Here is an 18590-nt window from a genome sequence, read left to right on the forward strand (position 1 = left end):
TAGCATATGCTATTATATAGTATTATAATATTGTGTTTACATACACATGCATACATATATATGCACACACATATATATGTGTATATATATATAGTTGACCCTTGAACCACCCCCACACAGTTAAAAATCTTGTATAACTTTTGACCCCCAGAAAACTTAACTACTGATAGCCTGATGCTGATCAGAAGGCTTACCAATAACTAAGAGTTAATTAACACACACTTTGTATGTTGTGTGTATTATATAGTGTATTCTTACAATAAAGTAAACAAGAGAAAATAAAATGTTATTAATATAATCATAAGGAGAGAAATACACTTACAGTACTAACCTGTATTTATCACTAGTGTAAATTTGCATTTTTACAAAGTGAATCGTCTTGGTATCTACATCAATTTTGTCTTCTGTGATATAAAACACTGTAGACGTTATATGTATTACAAGCACTAGACATCAAGATGAAAGGATAAGATAAAAAAAATTCTTATTTATTTACAAAACAAAAATTTTCAAATATGTTTTTTGAAAAAATGCATATAAGTGGATCTATGCATTTCCAAGTTGTGTTATTCAAGGGTATTCTATATGGATGGATGTTTTGTGATTTGTCCTGCATAACCGACCAACCACATGGATTTGCACATACTCAAGCAGGGTAAGAAATGTTGTTTGTGAGACCCATGCAATGTAAATAACCCCGGGATCCTGGTTATTTAAAATATAGCATCTGGCCTCCAGGTCAGAATTGGCCTTCTGTTCTGCATACTAAGAGCTACAAGTCTTGCCTAATATCCACTCCCACTCCAGGCTGGGTTGTCTCCCCAGAATGGAATCCAGGAAAGGAGACAGACACACATAGACTAGGCTCCTTGAAAATACAAAAACTTGATAACATAGAAACTCAGCTGGCTCCAAACTGCACGTGGGTAAACAAATGTTTAATTTTAAACCCTGTTATTTGCCTTATAACTATGGCCTTTCTGGAGATGGTCAACTGGAAGTCTCACCTGAGGGGAGGACATTCTGTCAGGCCTCTCCCTTGGGAGTTCCCTAGGGCTTCCCCAATTAATGGGGTTGGATGTTTTAAGCACCCAATTTGATGTAACTTTGCCTTATTCTCATTTCTTGCCTATTATTACCTTCATTGATGTGTAGGTCCCTTTCCTCTTCTGTTTCTCTTAGGTTTCTATAATAATGATACAATTTTCTTTCCTCTTCGAAACCAAAATAAAGCCGTTGTGATTCTCTTGTTCAGAACAAAAGGTCAACTCTATATATAACTAAAGGGAGAGACAGAGAAATGGAGATTGGGATCTTAGACCAGCTGACTTAGGAAATATGTCCTGCAGGAAATAAAATTTACACTGAGACTTGTAAGATTAATGAAATTACAAAAGGTGCTTACTCCCCTCTGGCTAGTATTAGTTGTTGCTCCAGGTAAAGAGGACTAAATATTCCAAAAGTCTTCTTTTCTTCACGCCCTTGACTCCCAACACTCCTAGATCTTATTAGTGACTAAAACATGCTGTCTGCAGGTATGCATTGGGAAGGAAAAAAAAATTAACTCAGACATTTCTTCAAATCATGCTCTTCATTTCCTTCCCACTCTTTCTAGTCCCTCACCATCTCTCACTTAAACTTTGGTAATTACCTCACTTCAGAATAATCAATCTTCCATACTGCTGCTAGAGGGATCTTTCCGAAAGATAAATTTGCTCTTATGATTCCCTTGCAAAAATAAATAAATAAAGTAAAACAAACAAACAGAACAACAAAAGCATTTGGTAGCCTTCTATTGCCTTCAGGGAGAAATCTAAAACTGCACAGGTCATAGAACACCCCTCACTATGTGATGGTGATTCAACTCATTAGCTCTTCCACAGCCTTTCACCTTACTCTCAAATCCTTCCTTTATTTATCTTTTTAATGTGTCTTCATTTGTAAAGCTTCCCTCTCTATGCCAAAGGCAGTAGACAAGACTCTGAATTATGGCACTTTTCTCTTTGTATGAAATTATTTATATGCTGTTTTCACTTCTAGACTGAATATTTAAAGGTGGGGAATGCACTTTATTCATCTTTGAATTCTCAGTACTTGGCATAGATCCTGGCCCAGTTCTTGTCATGTTGAAAGTATACAATACATTTTAAAGTGAATTAAATAAAAATAAATTAACGCAGAGTTGAGAACAAGACCTAGAAGTTTAATAATATAATAAATCATGAAAGAAATAAGAAATGTTATTTTTGAAAGCAGAGATGTTAAGAATGTTTCTGTAGGATACCCCTGAGCATAAATATCTAACATTTGACATTTGCCTTTGAGTCCTTCAAAGTTAATAAGGATTTTTTTTTTAGTTCATTAAATGCTTTTTAGAAAACAAATTTAACAATATACACTGAGTAGAAGAAAATTTTATGTATAGCAACCGTATTATTAGGCTTTTCTGAAATATCAATTTAATTCAATTCAGAGTTTTGAATGTTTGCATAGCTAACCTTTTCTTTATTTGAATTCAGAATATATCGGTTCGTGTGTTTTATTATTTTTAATATGACATCAAGACACTCCAGGGTACATTTTATTATTCCATTTATTCATGCCTAGGGTACATTATGAGCTGCAAACCTAAAGGCTAAGTGTTTTAACCACCCAAATCATGTATTAGTGGATCAATAAAACATACCCTGGAGTATCTTAATCCTATAATGTGTCTCCTACTTCTTATTAAAAGGAAAAAAAGCAATTAATCTTGAACAAAACTAATACTTTAAAATCATATCATCCTACTGTTACATATTTCATACAGGGTACAGGTGAAAAACAATGGCAGTTTCTTGTTAGGACACTACTAGAGAAATGATAAATTATGCAGTCCATCTACTCAAAGAATAAGAAATATTTCTGTCTAAAAGCTTCTATGGGTAGACAGCCCAAATCTATGTGAAGTATTGTATATTTAGGTTTGATAACTCTTTATATAGTATCAATCTAAATAAAAATAATTAGACAATGAAGTACTGCATTTAATTATATATATCTGATAAACATTGACTTGCCATGAATTTCTGATAATTTTGCATTCAATTACACTAGCTTTTATCAACCACAATTTGCTGGTTTTATCTACCACAAGATTGCTTTTCCCTCTGCCCTATGTTTAGTACAGAGTTTTTCTTTTGTCACTGGATTTATAATACCCAACATACCAATTTGCATATTGTAGATGCTCAAAAAATCGGCAGTTTAACTGATGAAATAGTTATGTTGTTAAACAACCTCAAATTCCATTTTAAAATTTACTGAATTACAAATGAAATTAAGTATACTCATATAAACACTCATATATAATATGGATAGCTAATAGTCATAATAAAATTATCATGAAAGTTAAGAGAAGGCAATTATAATAATTGCATACACACGCACACATAAATAGATAGACATGAAGAAACAGAGATGGAAAAATCGGAGAGAAGACTATAACCCTAAAGTATTGACACTGATACCAGGGGAAGGTAGGGGGAAATGGAATGGGAAGAAATCAGGGAGACAATCCATGAGAGACTCTGGACTCTGGGAATCAAACTGAGGGTTACAGAAGGGATGGGGTGGGGGGGATGGCATAACTAGGTGATGGGTATTAAGGAGGTGATGAGCATCTGGTGTTCTATGGAACTAATGAATTGTTGAACACTATATCAAAAACTAATGATGTAACTGCATGCTGGCTAATTGAACATAATAATCATAAAAAAGAAATTTATTTCATCTGTTCTTTGACCCATATTTTCAGATTTTTCTACAATGGATGTATAATCCTTTTTGTTAAAAGAAACAATAAAAATAATTTTCTGTTTTTAGATATGTACATTTTCAACCTCCCAAATTTCTGCCCCTAGCATTTTAAGTTGCAATGGTAATAAATAATGCCAGCAGTTATCCCATGACTCAAATATAAGATTGCATAGAATGATACATGGTACCTACTAAATATTCAATAAATATTTGCTGAGTGAATGAAGGAATGAAGGATTTAAGCATTCTAGGGGGTCCCTATATAAAACAATGGGCTTCATATGGTATTATATACTTAAATATGTATGTATTTAATTATTGATTTTTAAAAATTTTTAAAAAAATTTTTATAAACATATAATGTATTTTTATCCCCAGGGGTACAGGTCTGTGAATCGTCAGGTTTACACACTTCACAGTACATACTCTCCCCGATATCCATAACCCCACCCCCCTCTCCCCGACCCCCCTCCCCTTAGCAACCCTCAGTTGTTTTGTGAGATTAAGAGTTACGTATGGTTTGTCTCCCTCCTGATCCCATCTTGTTTCATTTATTCTTTTCCTACCCCCTAGCCCCCCCATGTTGCATCTCTACTTCCTCATATCAGGGAGATCATATGATAGTTGTCTTTCTCCAACTGACTTATTTCTCTAAGCATAATACCCTCTAGTTCCATCCACATCATCACAAATGGCAAGATTTCATTTCTTTTGATGGCTACATGGTATTCCAGTGTGTGTGTGTGTGTGTGTGTGTGTCACATCTTCTTTATCCATTCATCTGTTGATGGACATCTAGGTTCTTTCATAGTTTGGCTATTGTAGACAATGCTGCTATAAACATTCAGATCACTACATTTGTATCTTTAGGATAAATACCCAGTAGTGCAATTGCTGGGTCATAGGGTAGCTCTATTTTCAACTTTTTGAGAAACCTCCATGCTGTTTTACAGAGTGGCTGCATTAGCTTGCGTTCCCACCAACAGTGTAAGAGGGTTCCTCTTTCTCCACATCCTCGCCAGCATCTGTCATTTCCTGACTTGTTAATTTTAACCATTCTAACTGGTGTGAGGTGGTATCTCATTGTGATTTTGATTTGTATTTCCCTCATGCCGAGTGATGTGGAGCATTTTATCATGTGTCTGTTGGCCATAAGTATTGATTTATTTTAATATAAACTCAATTAGCCAACATGTAGTACATTAATTTCAGACAGAGTGTTCAATAATTCATCAGCTGTGTATAACACCCAGTGCTCATAACATCACATGGTCTCTTTAATGCCCATCACCCATTTGCCCCATCCCTCCCACCTCCCCTTCATCAACCCTGAGTGTATTTCCCATGGTTTGTCTCCCTCTCTGATTTCTTCCCATTCAGTTTTCCCTACCTTCCCTTATGATCCTCTGTGCTATTTCTTATGTATCACATATGAGTGAAACCATATGATAATTTTTATTAATATATAATGTTATTTGTTTCAGCAGTGTAGGTCTGTGAATCATCAGTCTTACACACTTCACAGCACTCACCATAGCACATACCCTCCCCAGTGTCCATCACGCAGCCACCCCATCCCTCCCATCCCCTCCTCTCCAGGAACCCTCAGTTTGTTTCCTGAGATTAAGAGTCTCTTATGGTTTATCTCCCTCCCCTGTCCCATCTTGTTTCATTTTTCCCTCCCTTCCCCCAAGGACTTCCGCATGCCCTGCCTCTGAAATTCCTCATATAAGAAAGATCATATGACGATTGTCTTTTTCTGATTGACTTATTTCACTTAACATAATATCCTCTAGTTCCATCCATGTCAATGAAAATGGTGGGGACTCTACCTGTGAACAGCAGCTTCAGCTGGTGCCTGGAAGGTCCAGCCTGCCCTTCCTATTAGCCTGCCCTACAGATTTCAGCCTTACCTTACCAGTCCCATGTAAATGGTAGGTATTCAGTCTTCCTGGTGGCTGAGTAATATTCCATTATATATATAAACCACATTTTCTTTCAAAATAGGTGAAATAGAATTAAAAATGTATTTTCATCATGATTTAAGACTTGTTCAATCCTACTGCAATTCTCAATAACTTAATCTCTGATAACTATATCTTTTCCTATTCTGCCATTCTCTAATCCAGAACTACATTTTTTTTTTTATTTTTTGCTGGATTTAGCGTAAGGGGTTCTGATTAAACATACTCCTTTAACATCCCAAGGTAAATTTATAAACAATTGAGCAAGTCATTGCATGGAAAAAATTTGTGGGCACTCATAGTGAGTATTGTGTAGGAGGGGGATACTATAGTCAAATATTATTCTAAGCTTTTACTCAATAACTTTTAATATTGCTGGTTTCTTAGATATTATTGAATGGGCTAAAGATTAGAAGTGGGTAGGCCTAGTAAAATTATTTCTTACATGATTCATTTTCTTCCTTTTTTGTGATAACACTGCTTAATGTGCTGTAACACTGGAATATATTAAGTCTGTTCTGCTTAATAATTTTTGATCTATATCACAATGCACATTCTTCCTGTACAGTAAAAAAATACTAAGAAACAGAGCTTCTACAGAGGTTTCACTGATATTGGAAACTACAATTAAAAAGAAGAGATTACCAATTCTTGGAATGCTTTTATATCTAGCTTCCCTTTCTCCTGGTTAAAAAAATTCTCTTAATAATGTTTAACAGAAAGAACAGACCTCTTGTTTTGAGGCATTATTGCCTAGTAATCATTCTTTATACATTGAAATACTGATAGCATGTCAGAGACAAAGAGGAAGAAGGAAGGGGAAGAAGACTTTTGGACTATTTAGTCTAATATATATATAATATGTATAAATGCTATATATATATATATATATATATATATATATATATATATGTATGTATACACACACACACACACACACATATACTAAAATCAGGTAATAACTATGATGGTTTTGTTCAAAGAAGGTAAGTTCCTAAGGGTATGGACTTTGTGTTTTAATCACAGATGTTTCTTCTGCACTTGAAAAAGTAAATGGATAAGAAATCACGGTGAGACTAAATCTAAAGGTGATATTAGATACTGTGATAAGCCAATTATATGCAGTATATTATTTAATCCTCATGATCACAAAATAAGGTAGAGCCCATCATTATTATTTTAGAAAGGGACTTAAAGGAGATCAAATTTCTTGTCCAAATTTACAAACATATATGTGATAGAGCAAGAAATTAAATATAAATTGTGAAAATAGCCTGCCTTTGACAGAATAAGAATTACTTGTTCTCCTTTATCCAGTTTATACTAAAGTATAACAAAATACCTACATATACTCATTTCCTTTCTGTATCAGCATAAACAAGATGTAAGCCACGTTAACCAGATTAATGTACACCTAGGCTTCCTGTTTAAAAGCCAGTGCTCTGGGTGGGATAGAATCTTAGCCTCTGTAAATTCAGAGCTGCCACTTCCTCGTCATATGGCCTATCCTTGAAGCTGCTCATAACCTGCTCTCCTGTTCTCATGTCAGTAAATATACCTGTCAATGGCTCCACTCAGGCTCCACTCTGTTATCTTTTAAATGGCTGATTTATAGGGTCAATTTCTACCAATTTCTGATCTGCTTAATTTCTCCTTACCCCCTGTCTTTTGCCTAATTCCCACTCTAGTGTTTCTCCATGTCTAATAAGAAAAAGTTATTTTGAAGGGCGCATGGGTGGTTCAGTGGGTTAAAGCCTCTGCTTTTGGCTCAGGTCATGATTCCAGGGTCCTGGGATCGAGCCCCACATCAGGCTCTCTGCTCCGTGGAGAGCCTGCTTCCTCCTCTCTCACCCTGTCTGCCTCTCTGCCTCCTTGTGAACTCTGTCTGTCAAATGAATAAATACAATCTTAAGAAAAAAAAGAAAAAGATATTTTGAAAATTCCATGTTACTACTTAAAATATAGAATAGGAGCTCAATAAACACTTGCCATGTCATACCACAATTAATGCAATAGACTTCTAACTAGTTTCCTATTTCAACTCCTCCTCTCTGATGGGATAGAAGATTAATTTTATAAAAAGAAAATATTAGCCTAAAACTCTTGCTTAAAGTTTTTCAATAACTCCTCATTGTCTTTAAGGTAATATGTAATGGCTCATGCACAGCATGTGTGGCCTTTCCTGACTGGAGCTCTCACATCTTGCCAGTCTCATCTCACTACTCAGCACTAGTCTAGTCCACTGCAGCCATAGGACATTACTGAATGTGCACCATCAACTTTATGGGACTGGGTCTGGTCACCTACCAGTTACTCTTCCTGCCTGTAAGCCATGTCCTTTCTACTGACATTAGTCTCCCTCAGGTCCTTTCATCTGTTTGGTTAATTCTTCCACACCGTTGAAAACTAAAGCCAGATGGCACCTCCTCACAGTATCATTTTCTGTCTTCCAGTTGTGGCCTAGATGTGCATCTAAGTGTTCCCTCTCAATCTTGTACTAACAACACCATCACTCTTATCCATCAATACTCATTTTGGAGAATTGACTATGCACAAGGTGCTGAGCTAGTTCTAAGGAGTGAAGGAGATGCTGTGGCAAACAAAACAGTGTCTACCTAGAAGGAGTACTGCATTTAACTATTTCTTTCAACTATGCAGGATTCCTGAAGAACTGGGACCTGCCTTTCATCCCCATGCTTCTAATCACTGGCACACAATAGACTGCAGTCACCGATGAATGAGCTTCCCTAATCCTGTGTGTGTAAGTCTCTGTTCATACTCAGGACTTCACCATCCTAGCGAAACATAGTTGATTTTGAAAGATTACCTGAGCTACACATTGTAAAACAGAATTGTGTGCATAGGTTTTTGTTTGTTTGTTTGTTTTGTCTCCTTTGCAATTACATTGTTTTTTTTTTTCTTATTTCTAAGTTTGTTCCATATGGTGAACAAAGGCAAAAAATGATGAGAAATTGCTTAAACCAAATAATTTAGTATTTTGGACTATTATTCTCAGTGGAAAAATTATCACAAGAGAATAGTTGATAATGTTTAAGAGATCTCAGTGAATCTAAGTAAAATTTACTAAAAATTGAATGACATCCTTGTATATACATACAATCCAAGAAATCTTCTCTTTTTCTATTTGACCTTTTAACTACACAGCACAGATGTAGTCATACAATGCTCAATTCAGCTCTTGTGCTTGCATAGCTAATACAACGTATCACTTTAAATAACTTTCCTCTCAGAAGTCTAAGCTCCCAAATGAGGAAAATTTTAAGCAAGTGGCATGGATATAATTTGTCATTTTTATTCCTCATTTTATATAAATTGGCTTAAATATTGGTACAGTTTTATGAATATTATATATCTAATGTCAATATTTCAGGCACTGTAATGAGTTTTTCTCTCTTTTAACAGACTGCAAATACAAAATGTAAATAGTTGTCTGAAATAATCCTTTTAAGTCTTGGTGAATTTCCAAATGATCTTGTGCCCATAGCAATAAAAATTTTACTGCCTACTTACTTTCTAGTGCTAGTCACCCCAGAGATAATGATTAGGCACCTTCTGACTTCAAGATTCACACAAGTTAATGTTCAGGGCATCCTCCTTTTCCTTACTATTATTGCAATCCATATGTGTTTCCATTTGGATACACACACATTCACATATGTGTAGTATCTATACTATTATTATCCATTTAGAATTAAATATATAATGTTGATAAACACATTATATATGTGTTTATTCCTTTTTAGTTCAAGGAATTGTGGAAATATCTATGTTTATTTATTATTTATTTATTTATTTAATGCATTTACAATTATTTGTTTATAAATAAGACCATGAACAACACATAACTACTGAGGGAGGAAGCACAGCAAAAATCTATTTAATGAATGTTCAGTGACATTACTTATAAATGTCAATTGGTTATTTTATCTAGAATGTGCAATAAAATGGGAAAATATTAACTTAATGGATTCAATAACAAGCCCATTATTACTGGAGCTGTAGCATGACTTCTGCAGCCCTAAAGATTATAGCTGAGCAACGGAAGGGGGGAAAAAGTAGATCATCCATTACATTGGGCAGTTAATTATATTTTATTGCATTATTTATCAAATACTGTGGATGTTATTTGTAGCTGCAAGCTTGACCTTAGCTAATCATAATTTGATGAATGTGTATATCGTAAAGGCACTATGACAAAATGCCCTATTGTTTTACGAAGCAGGAACATGAACTAGTATTATGAAATTCAGTAAGACTGTAGTTTCAAGATATTAATGCTCAGACACTTATGTGCAAGACAGAATAGATGCTTATAATTCAGACACGGCTGCTGAAATTTCTTTCACCTTCAGTAATATAAATATTCAAGCCATCTATCTTGAACGATTCCTGCAAAGCATTTTTATAAATGCACCAGGAAGACTGTAATGATAATATATTATTAAAATACTAGAGTTCTCATTCAATCAGGAAGAAAAAAATCAGAGGGTTTTCACAAAGCTTTATGAGTTTGTTTTTAATTAGATTTGAATATATATTTTGGAGAGAAAATATAAATGTGATAAAGAAACCAATACCTACTGTCTAATTTTTAATTTTATCATCCTCCCAGGAAAAGAAATGTACTATGATACCTAAGATGAGAACAATTACTTCATTTTGTATATATTTTTGTAAAGATTTGGAATGAGAAGCTACCTCATTAGGTAGCTCATTAGGACTCTTTCTTTTCATATGAAAAGTAATATTGTTGGCAATGAAACAATATTTTAAAGCAAGAATATAATTTTTAAAGCAGCTCTTAGATAACAAATCTTAAAAGTTACTTTACACATGGGCTACCTAGATTTATCAGAGAAGGAGGTAACAGAAATTCAATAAGAACTCACTCCCAATTAAGAAATCTTTCCATTGAACTATGTTGCCTATCAGTGCAACTTGAAGATTGATAAACTCCTTGGCTTCATTCCTAAATATAGATTTATTTTCTCCTTGCAGTACATATAGAGGCCTTACTAGTTATATGTGAACTTCACTGAAACTACTGAGTCTAAATATCAAATTATTACATTTTACAACTTATGTCTAATACTGAGGAGTTATTTTATCCTACAACACAACTGTCAAAATTTTATAACATTTCTAAATGAATGTTGTATGTGATAAGTTGAGTTATTGTTTAACAAATGTTCACTTTTTCTCTTCTATCTCCTGATGTATATTGTATTTCCCCAGAATGATGACTTCGGGTGTGGCCACATGAATTGCTTTGGCCACAAGAAAAAAATGTGAGAGCATAAAAGTCTTAAGGTAGTTGTGCAATTTTATTTGACTTATATTTTCCTATGATCTTCTGTGAGAGAACATGCACTCCATCCATTAATAGCTCTATTCAGCCTGGCTCCGGGTTATGACTCCTGAAACTGACTTGGACACAACTGAGATCTCAAAACCATGCTTTGTTGAATCACAGTCTGAAGTGGAATCACTACAATGATTACAGCAGAACTCAACAGTACCACTCAAAGATTTGTGAGTTTTAGAATTTGAAGGGTTTTTTTTTTTTTTTTTTTTTTTTTTTAATGCAGCATTACTGTAAACCTCACAAGCACATATGAATTTATGGAATATTATGAAAAACTATTGTATTTTTTCAAGTTAAACAAATTTATTTTTTAAAGATTTTATTTATTCATTTGACAGACAGGGATCACAAGTAGGCAGAGAGGCAGGCAGAGAGAGAGGGGAAGCAAGCTCCCCGCCGAGCAGAGAGCCCCAAGTGGGGCTGGATCCCAGGACCCTGGGATCATGACCTGAGCCAAAGGCAGAGGCTTTAACCCATTGAGCCACCCAGGAGTCCCTAAACAAATTTATTTTTAACTTAGATTAAATTCATATGTCTGAGGTTTGCTATTTTATATTTTATTATTGGGTAGTGAGTTAGTGATTATACTCTAATCTGGGCAAATATTTAAGGGAAATAAAAAACAACAGCAGAAATATTTCATATTATGATATAGAAAATTCATTTAACATTTCTAATTAAGATAATAATACATGTTAATCAAGTCTGCAAAGGATTATGCATTTGAGGGCATGCTTAAAATTACATGTAAACAGAAATAGCAAACATATCAGGATGCCAGTTTCTAACACAAAATTTGAATCACTGCCTAATAAAGACGTGCAAAATGAATTTGGGACCAATATTCACAAACTTTTCTTTATAGGTATTTTTGAAATTGATAAACAGATAAATGAACCCAGTTTTGCACCTTTAAAATCTTATAAGTAACAAAAAAATATAGTTTTAGAACAAGGGATTAGAACATCATATGAGAAGCTGAGGCTCAAGAAGACTAACATCAGACCCAGAGACGCAAAGCTCTCATATGATAGAACCAAGAGTTGATCCCGGTTCTTCAGATTCTATGACCCCCATCGTCTCTATGACTTAATCACATGAAACTCCTTTTTTTTTTTTCCTTTTATAAATAAACATCCAATTTTCCAGAAAGGATTTATTTATTTGTTTTTAAAGATTTTAAAAATCTATTTGCTAGAGGGAGAGAGAGCACATTCAGGGGGAGCAGCAGGCAGAGGGAAAGGCAAAATCCCTACTGAGCAGGGAGCCCAATGCAGGATTCAATCCCAGGACCCTGGGATCATGACCTGAGCTGAAGGCAGACACTTAAACAACTGAGCCACGCAGGCACCCCATCCAAAAAGGACTTAAAAAGTTACAGAATGTGGGGGATAATTAATAGCTTAATTTTTTTCTTCTTTCTCATTTTATGGGATAGGGTATTCAAAATTTGAGTTTTGCTACAAAATCTCTTTCAGTTGAGTGATGTGAGCAAGGGCAGTCCTGAGTTTATGGAAGCTTTATTTAAGAGCTTTTGTGGATACTATGAAGAACAGCTGAAGAGGGTGAAATAGCTACATTCTGAAAATATCTCAGTCTGGAGAAAAATTCCAACATGTGTGAAACCACCAGTAAACTTTGAGTTTTAGAGAAAAACACTGCTACTTGTCTTATTAGTACTGAGCATGGAACTCAGGACAACAGTTTTCCAAGGGCTTCTTGCTGTGTTAACATGATAATCAGAATGTGAAAAGAGTAATGAAGGCACAGAGCAATAATTGGCAAATACATGTATAAATATGCTAGTCTTTTTCAAGAGAAAGAAATATCATTGATATTTAGATGAGAAGAAGTTGTGTGTTTGGTTGATAAGGTCCAGTGGTAATATGTATTAAGCAAGTTCATAGCTTATTTTATTCAATAAAAAATTGGCATCTATCCAAGGAGATGAAAGACCTATACTCTGAAAACTATAAAACACTGATGACAGAGATTGAAGATGACACAAATAAAAAGATATTCCATGCTCATGGATTGGAAAAGTAAATACTATTAAAATGTCCATACTACTGGAAACAATCTACAGATTTAATGTAATCCCTACTAAAATACCAACAGCAGTTTTCACAGAACTAGAACAAATAATCCTAAAATCTGTGTAGAACAACAAAGGACCCCAAATAGCCAAAGCAATCTTGAAAAAGAAAAACAAGACTGGAGGTATCACAATCCCAGATTTCAAGGTATACTATACAGCTGTAGTAATCAAAATAGTAATGGTGCTGTCACAAAAATAGACATATAGACCAACAAAGCAAAATAGAGAGCCCAGAAATAAACTCACAATTATATGGTCAATTAATTTTTAACAAAGAAGACAGGACTATGCAATGGGGAAAAGACTGTTTCTTCAACAAATGGTGTTGGGAAAACTGGATAGTTGCATGCAAAAGAATGAAACTGGACCACTTCCTTACATTGAACAAAAAAATAAATTCAAAATGGGTTAAGGACCTGCATGTGAAACTTGAAACCATAAAAATCCTAGAAGAGAGTACAGGCATTAACTTCTCTGGCAATGGCTGTAGCAAGTTTTTCTAAATACATCTCTGAGGTAATGGAAACAAAGCAAAAATAAATAATTGGGTCTATATAAAAATAAAAAGCTCTGTACAGCAAAAGAATTAATCAATAAAAATAAAAGATGACCTACTGAATGGGAGAAGATATTTGCAAATGACATATCCAATGAAGGGTTAGTATATATAAATATATAAAGAACTTATGCAACTCAACACCAAAAAAGCAAATAATATAATTAAAAGTGTGCAGAAGTCCTAGACAGACATTTCTCCAAAGAAGACATACAAATGGCCAATTGATACATGAAAAGATGCTTGACATCACTTAACATCAAAAAGATGCAAGTCAAAACCACAATGAGCTATCACCTCACACCTGTCAAAATGGCTAAAATCAAAACACAAGAAATGAGTGTTGGTGAGGATGTGGAAAAAGGAACCCTCGTGCACTACTGGTGGGAATGCAAACTGGTATAGCCATTGTGGAGAACAGTAGGGAGCATTCTCAAAAAATTAAAAAATAGAATTACCAATTCCACTATTGGGTACTTACCCATAAAATACAAAAACACTAATTTTTAAACTTAACATATAATGTATTATTTTTCTCAGGGGTACAGGTCAGCACCCACCATAGCACATACCCTCCCCAATGTCCTTAAATCAGCCATCCTATCCCTATTCCCCAACCCCCAGCAACCCTCAGTTTGTTTTGTGAGATTAAGAGTCTCTTATGATTTGTCTCCCTCCTGATCCCATCTTGTTTAATTTTTCCTTCCTTACCCCTTATGACTCCCCATGATGACTCTCAAATTCCTCATATCAGAGAGATCATATGATAGTTGTCTTTCTCTGATTGACTTATTTCACTCATCTCATCACAATACCCTCTAGTCCCATCCATGTTGTTGCAAATGGCAAGATTTCATTTCCTTTGATAGCTGCATAGTATTCCATTGTGTATACATATAGCACTTCTTCTTTATCTATTCATCTGTTGATGGATATCTGGGTTCTATCCATAGTTTGGCTATTGTGGACATTGCTACTATGAACATTCAGATGCACATGCCCCTTCAGATCACTACATTGGTATCTTTAGAGTAAATACCCAGTAATGCGATTGCTGGGTATAGGGTAGCTCTATTTTCAACTTTTTGAGGAACCTCCATGCTGTTTTCCAGACTGGCTGCACCAGCTTGCATTTCCACTAACAGTGTAGGAGATTTCCCCTTTCTCTGCATCCTCACCAACATCTGTCATTTCCTGACTTGTTAATTTTAGCCATTCCAACCGGTGTGAGGCGGTATCTTGTTGTGGTTTTGATTTGTATTTCCCTGATGCCGAGTGATGTGGAGCACTTTTTCATGTGTCTATTGGCCATCTGGATGTCTTCTTTGCAGAAATGTCTGTTCATGCCTTCTGCCCATTTCTTGATTGGAAATATTTATCTTTGGCTGTTGAGTTTCATAAGTTCTTTATAGATTTTGGATACCAGCCCTTTATCTGATATGTCATCTGCAAATATCTTCTCCCATTCTGTCGGTTGTCTTTTGGTTTTGTTGACTGTTTCCTTGCCTGTGCAAAAGCTTTTGATCTTGATGGAGTCCCAGTATTTCACTTTTGCCCTTGCTTCCCTTGTCTTTGTCAATGTTTCTAGGAAGAAGTTGTTGTGGTTGAGGTCAAAGAGGTTGCTGCCTGTGTTCTCAAGGATTTTGATGGATTCCTGTCCCGCACTGAGGTCTTTCACCCATTTTGAGTCAATTTTGTGTGTGGTGTAAGGATATGATACAGTTTCATTCTTCTGCATGTGGCTGTCAATTTTCCCAACACCATTTGTTGAAAAGACTGTCTTTTTTTCCATTGGACATTCGTTCCTGCTTTGTTGAAGATTAGTTGGCCATTGAGTTGAGGGTCTGTATTCTGTATTCTGGGCGCTGTATTCTGTTCCATTGCAAAAACACTAATTTCAAAAGACATATGTACTTCTATGTCTATTACAGCATTATTTATAATAACCAAATTATGGAAGCAGCCAGTGTCCATCAATTGATGAGTGGATAAAGAAGATGTGGTATTTATACAATGAATATTTTTCAGCCATCAAAAAGAATGAAACCTTGCCATTTGCAACAACATGGAGGGATCTAGAGAGAATAATGCTAAGTGAAATAGGTCAGTCAGAGATAAACAAATACCATATTATTTCACTCATATGTGGAATTTAAGAAAGAAAACAAGTGAACACGGGACAAAAAGAGACAAACCAAGAAACAGACTCTTAACTATAGAGGGCAGGTAGTTACCAAAGGGGTGGTCAAGGGAGGTGAAATAGGTGGTGGGGAGTTCTGAGTATTGTACAGAATTGTTGAACCAATATATTGTACACCTGAAACTGATATAACATTGTATGTTAAATACACTTGAATTAAAAGTTAGCATCTATATATAGCTGTGGATCAAAGCTGACTTAGACTCTTCTGCTACATAATGGCAGTATGTAATGAGTAAATTATTTGTCCTCTTTATATTCTGATATTCTTACCAATAAATTTCAGGAAATAATATCTACCTTATAGGATTGTGATAATGATTAAATAATATGTACCTAAATGATAAGTTTATTTGTATGATGATTGCAAAATTTCTACCATGTGACAGGCACGGGGGTTGGTACTAAGATACCGGATACAGATTAATCTTGTGGAAGAAGAGCCAGTAATTAGGTGATTTCAGTAAGTGGTAAGTACCCTAAAAGTCTTAAAAGCACAAAGTGCAATAAAAAATCACAAAGAAGAGTATTTAATCAATACAAGGTAGTGAGGAAAGGCTTTTAGAGCAAGTGATACTTTGCCTGAGTTTTGAAGGGTGTATAGGAGTTCAACTTGCAAAACAGTGGATGTTGGGATATCAATTGTTCACAGTCTTTGGCATAGGCATTAATATTCAGTAAACGTTTGATTGATAAATATGTGAGTAAAGGATTGAATGAAGTCTTACCTGTTAACAAAATTTCTTTTTCCTATGATAACTGTTGGAAGAAAATTATCATTGTTGGGAAAACATTTTGTATAACATAAATAGCCATATTATCAACAATCCAAATATTACCAGAATTTGATACATAGTTCATTTAAATTTTTAAACAGTTCTACTGCTATTGTGTAGTATTTTAATATATATACACAAACACATGAATTTAACAAAGCTTAGAAGTTCAGCTTTTCTAGGCAAAGCATTGCTATCTTTCTAGCTTTTTGGAAAGTTAGTTTAAAAACAAAACAAAACTCTTACTTAACTTTGTTTTTCTTAGAATTACAATTATGTAGTGGGTATATCCTAAATTTGTTTGGTACAAATGGATAAATAAATATTTACTCTTTAGATTGGTTTACCAAGGATCCTTTTGTGGAAAACTACAGATCTTATAGAAAAACTATAAATTATTGTATGCATCACCTCTCAATTACAATATATCCAATCCACAGTGCCAGAAGTAAAAACCAAACCAAACCAAAACAACAAGCCTTATACACCTGTGGTTCTTTAGGACAGAAAGCAATGTAAGTGATCATGCAGTCCAAAACCATCATTTCAGAGATGAGAAAATTGAAGTTTAGAGAAATGAAACAATTTTCCCAATAAAACACAATTAGCAAGCATAAGTTAGGCTGACAGCACTTTCCTTTACTAAGTTATCTGTAAAAGTGGAAATACATAAGTCAACATGATATAATCAGATCATTAACTTATTTCCTTCCAGAAGTGGGGCAGACACTGTTGGTCTTCTACCCAAGCCCAATCATCCTTTTTCCTATGCTAAACAAAACCTAAATGTATTCTCTTGGCAACATATGCAGCCTGTGAGGATAAATCGTGGATGTTCTAATTACTGGTTCTCAACAGATGGCCATGCTATTCCTCCAGGAAGTATGAAGAGTGATGTTGTCTGTCATGATGATTAGCCACAGGCTTTTAGTGTTTAGGGATCATGGGACAGTCCCACACTATAAAGATTTGCCTCATCCAAAATGCCAGTGTTGCCAACTGGAAACACTGGCTTAACTAATCATGGTGATCTTGTCTCGGGTGCCAGGAGTGAGTGTACCGATGGGCATGTTATCCAGTGCAGGCCACATAGAATATAAAATGAAGTCTGTTGTTGTGATTTCAATCCCTGATTGAAAGAGGTAGTCCTGTGAGGAGAGCTCATCTTTCCTCCAGTACTCCTCCACATTGTTTTGTACACATTCCTTAGAGATTATAATTGTTAGAGCTGAGCATCCACCATATGATGATCAGGTCACCAACATGGTTTAAAAAAAAGCAACAAAATGATAGAGAATATAGGAAAGTCATTGAATCAACTCTGGAAATGTATACCTTCATATTTTTCAATTGACAAAAAATACATAGCTACAAAGATTACATACTATCCATCAGGATCTCTGGCATTTGCTCTTCAAGACATGATGATGCAATAACCTGGGTAAATATGGTAGTTGAAAATAAAATATGTGAATATTGTATAGCTATTGTTAAGTCATTCTAAAGTTAGTGCTAATTGCAAGGAAGCTATATTCACTATTGGTATTAGGCCACTGAATATTTTCATAACTCTTAAATATTGCTAGGAATCTGATTATATTATTTGTGTTTTGAGGGATATTATATGTAAAGAGAAGAAATTAGGAAATCACTAAAGTATATTGGGGGAGTGAATTCATGAGTCCCCCTCCTCCTCACTTTTATCAATGTTCACTTGCCAAGAAAAATATGCCTAACAGCTTTAAAAAAAGGAAAAATACAATCTTTGAATGATAAACATTAAATAATCTAGCAAAATAATGTGATATTAGA

This window comes from Mustela putorius, unplaced genomic scaffold (genome assembly GCF_011764305.1).
Source record: "Mustela putorius furo isolate JIRA1106 unplaced genomic scaffold, ASM1176430v1.1 tig00000640_pilon_pilon_pilon, whole genome shotgun sequence".
NCBI classification, from domain to species: domain Eukaryota; kingdom Metazoa; phylum Chordata; class Mammalia; order Carnivora; family Mustelidae; genus Mustela; species Mustela putorius.